We start from the raw sequence: 7,142 nt of genomic DNA, 5'->3' as shown, positions 1-7,142 counted from the left end.
AACTAAAACCATTTCCCCTAAGAACAGGAACAAGACAGGGATGCCCACTATCACCACTCCTGTTTGACATAGTACTGGAAGTATTAGCCACTGCAATTAGACAAGAAGAAGAAATAAAAGGCATCCAAATTGGAAAAGAAGTAAAGCTGTCCTTATTTGCAGATGACATGATATTGTACATAAAAAACCCGAAAGACTCCATCAAAAACCAACAGACTTAATAAATGAATTCGGCAATGTAGCAGGATACAAATTTAATGCCAAGAAATCTATGGCATTGCTATACACCAACAGTGAACTTACAGAAAGAGAGACTAAAAAAGCAATCCCATTTTCCATCGCACCAAAAAAATTAAGATACTTAGGAATAAACCTAACGAAGGAGGTAAAAGACCTATACGCGGAAAACTACAGGACACTGAAAAAAGAGATAGAGGAAGATGTAAAAGATGGAAGAACATACCATGTTCATGGATTGGTAGAATCAACATCATTAAAATGTCCATACTACCCAAAGCAATCTATAGATTCAATGCACTCCCCATTAAAATACCAACGGCATATTTCACAGACCTAGAAAGAACTCTCAAAAAATTCATCTGGGATAAAAAAAGACCCCGAATAGCCACAGCAATCCTGAGAAAGAAGAATAAAGTAGGAGGGATCTCAATACCAGATTTCAAGCTGTATTACAAAGCCACTGTCCTCAAAACAGCCTGGTACTGGCACAAGAACAGACATATAGATCAATGGAATAGAATAGAGAATCCAGATATCGACCCAAACCACTATGCACAATTAATATTTGACAAAGGAGGCATGAGCATACAATGGAGTCAAGACAGTCTCTTCAATAAATGGTGTTGGGAAAATTGGACAGATACATGCAAAAAAATGAAACTAGATCACCAACTTACACCATACACAAAAATAAACTCAAAATGGTTACAGGACTTAAATATAAGACGGGAAACCATAAAAATACTAGAGGAATCCACAGGCAGCAAAATCTCAGACATATGCCAAAAGAACTTTTTCACTGATACTGCCCCTAGGGCAATGGAAGCCAAAGAGAAAATAAACAAATGGGACTACATCAAAATAAAAAGCTTTTGCACAGCAAAAGAAACCATCAACAAAACAACAAGAAACCCCACTGTATGGGAGAACATATTTGCAAATGTTATCACTGATAAAGGTTTAATCTCCAACATCTACAGGCAGCTTATACAACTTAATCAAAGGAAGATAAATGATCCAATAAAAAAATGGGCAACGGACCTAAATAGAATCTTTTCGAAAGAAGACAGAAGGAAGGCCAATAGACACATGAAAACATGCTGAAAGTCACTAATTATCTGAGAGATGCAAATCAAAACGACGATGCGATACCATCTCACACCTGTCAGAATGGCTATCATCAACAAATCAACAAACGACAAGTGTTGGCGAGGATGCGGAGAAAAAGGAACCCTCATGCACTGCTGGTGGGAATGCAGACTGGTGCAGCCACTGTGGAGAACAGTATGGAGTTTCCTCAAAAAACTGAAAATGGAATTCCCATTTGACCCAGTAATCCCACTCCTAGGTATATATCCTAAGAAACTAGAAACACCAATCAGAAAGGATATATGCACCCCTATGTTCATAGCAGCACAATTTACAATAGCTAAGATTTGGAAACAGCCTAAGTGCCCATCAGCAGATGACTGGATCAGAAAACTATGGTACATCTACACAATGGAATACTATGCTGCCATAAAAAAGAAGGAATTACTACCATTTGTAGGCACCTGGATGGAATTAGAGAACATTATGCTAAGTGAAATAAGCCAGTCAATGAAAGAAAAATACCACATGATCTCACTCATTTGGGGATAATGAAAAACATAAACTGATGAAGAAAAAGATAGATACAGAGGCAGTAAAGCATCAAACAGACTGTCAAATTACAGCGGTAAGGTTAGGGAGAGGCGGGGGAAATAAGTGATCAACTGAAGGACTTATATGCTTGTATATAAGAGTAACCAACGGATGCAAAACATTGGGGGGTGAGGGCATGTATGGGAGTGGGGTTGGGGGCGGCAATGGTAAGATATGTACACATATAATACCTTAATAAAAAAATAAAAAAAATAAAAGTCTGCTTTTTCTACAAGTTCTTCTGATGATTAAAAAAAAATTTTTCACAGGAAATTAGTCTTTGTGTAAAACTCTTAGTACTAAGTATCAGCTGGCATGTAAATGAAAGCTGGTGAAATTTGAGAGAGAACATGTCTATCCATGAGGCAACTTGTGGGAGAGAAAAGTGGTCTAGGATCGAGCCTAAACTTTGCATGTGTCATCTTCATGATCTATTGATTAGTGTGTTAATTTTGCAAACACCATGAAAAAAGTGAAGAAAATTGATTCTAAAATATATAATATCTCTTGGCACTGCAAAATGGTCTGGTGGAGAGGAAATTAGTAGCATGTGAACATCATCCTTTGATTTAAATTGATAAGTGGGCAGTGATTTTGTTCCCTGGACTACTGATAAGATGAAAAAATATTCTTTATAACCCATACCCATATCCTCTTTGAATAGCACACTTCTTAATGTCTGTTAAACTTCAATAAAGTTTAGTACCTTAACTTGACTCCTGTATAATTTCTGACACACCCTAACTTGCCTTTTTCCTCCTGGTCATTCCTGTACTTTGTTTTGTTATCATTGTTTGCTTTGGTAATTTTTCCTTTTCTTTCATAAACATGTTGACATTCAGCTTAACTAAAAAATTACATTTTGAAACAAATACAATGTCCACCATTGTTTTATGACATCTGGTTCAGATGTGAACTCTGTGATGTCTTTGCTCACTAATGTGTATAGTTACTTTCTATAATAGCCTCTCACAGTACTTCCCTTTATTCTAGCTGTTTATGTTACTTTTGTCAGCTGTCTGCAAGCTCCTCCAAAGAAGACCTGGATCCTATCTTTTAAGCATAACACTAGGGCTTAATAAATAAGAAGGGAGAAAGGGGTCAGGAGTGACAGGAAAGAAGGTGGGCTCTAATATATAGTTATTATTCTAGACTGGGGGAATTTTGAGGAGGAATTTACCTGCACCTGTCTTTTTTTTTTTTTTTAATCAAACAAGAGCTTTTTTGAGGACAGAAAAATAATGTAAATCCTTTTAATTCATTTACACCATGAGCTGTTATTGTAGGAAACTGGTGTTGTTTCTAATGAATAAGGTGTGAGAGATAAGTGGGAAATATAAGAAGTTAAATTCTAATGAGAAAAGAAAAGAAAATGCATTGATTTAGTACTATATATCAGGCATTCTGAAAGGGTGCCATGTGCATGTATCATTGTACATGTCATCTTATGTATCCACAAAATACTCAAATGACCTGATCCTTCCCATTTGACAACTTGGCAGAGTGAGAAACTGACACTCCAAATGACATGCAAAGTCCAGTGGCAACTCAAAGTTAGGAGATAAAGAAAGCCTGAACAGAAGCCACACAAGGAAATGAGGCTGGGCCAGCCAGAGAGAGAAATGAGGGACAAGTGAAGAGCATAGGTCATTGAGGAGTTGGGTTTAAAAGTGATGAGGCCCTAGAAGTTACATAGCTCTCATTATGGGATGGAGGGGACAAGACTTACCAGTATAGAAGGCAAAGGAGAGAAGGGTAAATAGGCCTATGAAATGAAGATAAATTTTAAAACTGAATTAAATATCCAGTTTAAGAAGAACTGGATTTGGGGACAAAATGAAGGCTTCCCAGCCCCAAGTTTCCTGAATGAACAGAGGGGATGAGTAAAACAGACCAAGTGTTCCTTTGCCACAGTAATCCTTTCTAGACAGAAGTCTATGTCCTCAGGGAGGAGTCTTTAATGACAAGAGAAGGAGAAAATCAAAAGTATGCTGGAAATGAGCTGCATCTCAGGACAAACGCCCCTGGTTCACTCACCTGAACTATTTCCCAACCTCCTGGTCCCATAGACTGAACTTCTGGGCAAGCTCTACTCCTCCTCTATGAAAACCCACTTGCCAGTATTTGGTCCTGGTCTCCAGCTTGCCACCTGAAGGTAGGAGTTGTCTTGTTATTTATCGTGACTCCAGAACTAGTCCCTTCCTCCCTCCAATTTTGATGATTAGTCTCCTGAGAAACACAGGCAAACCAGCACCAGAAAAATATGCTGCCTCTGGGCCTGCAGGAATAAATGGGCCAAGAACAGAAGATCCCAGGAGATGCTCTTTGTGAAACCATAAGGCAAATTCTGAGAAAATATAGCACAAGATGACACATGTACATTTGTATGGATATGTGTATCTTTTTATGTGCATATACAAGTATGTAAATATATGCAGATGTACACATGCAGATGTATACATGCATAACACATGCATATGCATACATGCGTGTGCAGGTAAATGCAGAACCAGGCTTCTTTATGTAGAATTTTGTTTGCAAGTTTGCATGAATGTATGAGCATGCATATCTTCCCACAAGTACATTTACCATTGAATGTATATTCATGTAGATGGTGATATGATAGGGTAATGTCCTTGAGTTGCTAATCTAAGGAAAGAATTCCTGGATCTGAGTACAAGGTGCTATCCATATCTGTTTATGTTCATGCTCATACTATTTTTATCTACTGGTATACGCATATGTATTTGCATAATATTATATGTTTGAAGATCCTTCTAAAATACTCTAACAGTGTTATCTCCTAAACTTATTGGTCGGAGATATTTATGTGTCCTATGGACAAAGGCAGAAATTGCCTTGTGCTGTAACTGAGAAAGTGTGACCCTTTGAATCTGGACCTTTAACTCAGATCTCGATGTCCTTTCCTTAGGTTAGTGACTAAAGGGCATATTTCTGTCATATCACCTCATTCTCAATATCAATATTTGAGATTTGACACATTCCCAATCTCAATATTCCTTGCTGTGGTTATAATCTAGGTTTTTATGTTTCTCCTGATTAAGTTTTCCCTGATGTTTGGGCTCTGAGAAAGCAGAGACCTCCTTCACCATGCCACCTTAGCTCAGAGTGTGGGTCATGTTGCACCCTGCATTGACTTTTCCTGAATTACCCAGAGACCTTAAAGTCAAGGCATCTGATTTCACTGCCTTTTTTTCTTTTTAATTTTACTTGTTCATCATGAATGTGTAAATGGCCTCTAAACCTATTTTCTCTCCTTAAAAATCAGAATAATTGTACTTGCTTCAAAGGGCAAATAACTTAATGAGAAAATGTAGTTAGACAAAATTTTAAAAATAGTAGGCACTCAAAATATTATCTAGGTGTACTTCTTCATCACAAGCAGAATCCCACTGCCAAATAAATCATTTCCAGTTTCCTTTAATATTAACCCTTGGTCTTTAACTCTTGCCCTTGACCCTGGAAACCACCTTTGATTTTTTTTTTTTTTTTTTTTTTTGGACATGGCACTGACTGCTAAAGGTCCCCTTAGCCATCAATCTAGTCCCAACTGCATTCTCCATAGATGGTGATTTTGCCCAGCCTCCCTTGAGGTAGAATCCCCATATCCAGATCAGGCAGGTTTTTGCAGCCTGAGTTGCCACATTAATTCTCTCATTTTAGCTGCTCAATTGCTCCTGTGTTCTGAATTATCACTAAAAAATTAAAAGTCTAACTCTTTATGACACTCATGGCAATGTCCTTGATCATGTCGCATTCTAAAGGCTCAAGAGTAGGATCCCTAACCTAGTCTGGTTGCCAGGGGAAATGTCCCTGTATTTCAGCAACCTAGATTCATTTAGGTGAGGGAAGTATCATACTTCTCATTGCCTTTATTTCTGTGTGTCATTTATGAGACCTTCTACCTTAAATGTAAATGTGATAACTTAGCAACTCATCGGAATGAGGAAGTCTTTTGGCAAAATTAAATACGTGCTCTCAGCACTCAGGTTTTCCAACACATGTTTAGAGGTAAGGTTTCCTGTTACCCTGAGAAGGATTCTATTCTATTTTCCCTGAAATTAAACAATGATTAAGTGGTCTCTGTTTAATAACAGCTTATATGTGTGCAACATTTATGCTTTAGCTGCAGCTTAGAGCCCTGTCCTGAGTATATCTTCCTACTTTATGTAAACAAGAATTAGAACATATGTTTTGTAAATGGAAATCAAAAGAGAATATGTCATGGATAAAAGACTAAGTTAAGAGCTGAAGCAAACATTTCATAATAGCAAGTTCTTTGAACTTATTTTATTTCTCTGGCTGCTTTCCTATCATCATATTTCAGGGGCCTACCTGTTATTTTCATATTCTTAACAATGCTTATTTAAGTGACAGTTCTTAAAAATATTTGCCAATGCTATTAAGGTGTTATGTGCTTTGTGGATATCCTGATTTTGTGGATAATGAACCTGGGTTTTAGGATTAGCAAATTTAAAACCATGCTATCTTATTCTGACAATGGTAATAAAAATTATAATTAAACTATTAATGTATTGTAATTGCATTAATTACATGTTGAAATAAAAACTGAAGCAATTAACAATATTGGATTATGTTATTCTGGTCTCAAGAGTCTCTGTTCTCATAAGCTGTGATGCCCTGCATTCACCTGTCTAGCTCTCTAATCTTGGGGGCAGCATTAGATCCTCTCTTATTGATACTGGAAGAGTTGTTCATTTTTTCAGTCTGTCCAGTTACTTACTTGTTAGGATGAAGTGACAACTTTCAAGCTCTTTACATGTGAAATAAAAACCAGAAACCCTCTCTCCCTTTGTAAATACTGTCCTCACATGGGTTTGAAGACCTAATATTATTATTCCATTCTTTTTATTTCATTCACCTCTACTCTAATCTTCTTGGCTAAATTTCCCTGTTCTAACTGAACTGTAAATTCTATGGTTCTATGGTCTTTTAGCACTCTGTTCAAGAACATCTCATTTTTTTTTAACTTACTTTCCCTACATGCTATTTCCATTTTCATGAACTTAAATACCAGCTATAATGCTGATGACTCACAAAGTTACATTTCTCAGTTAAGCTCAAAACTTAACCATTAAAGAACTTTGCCATTCAAGAGCAGGCCATATTGAATCACTATTTCCAAAAGCAACTTTTCATAGTTCAACTAATATCCATGGGAGGTCTAAAATTCTGAC

Source organism: Plecotus auritus, assembly GCF_963455305.1.
Source record: "Plecotus auritus genome assembly, chromosome: 9".
Classification (NCBI taxonomy): domain Eukaryota; kingdom Metazoa; phylum Chordata; class Mammalia; order Chiroptera; family Vespertilionidae; genus Plecotus; species Plecotus auritus.
This window is presented reverse-complemented; position numbering follows the sequence as displayed.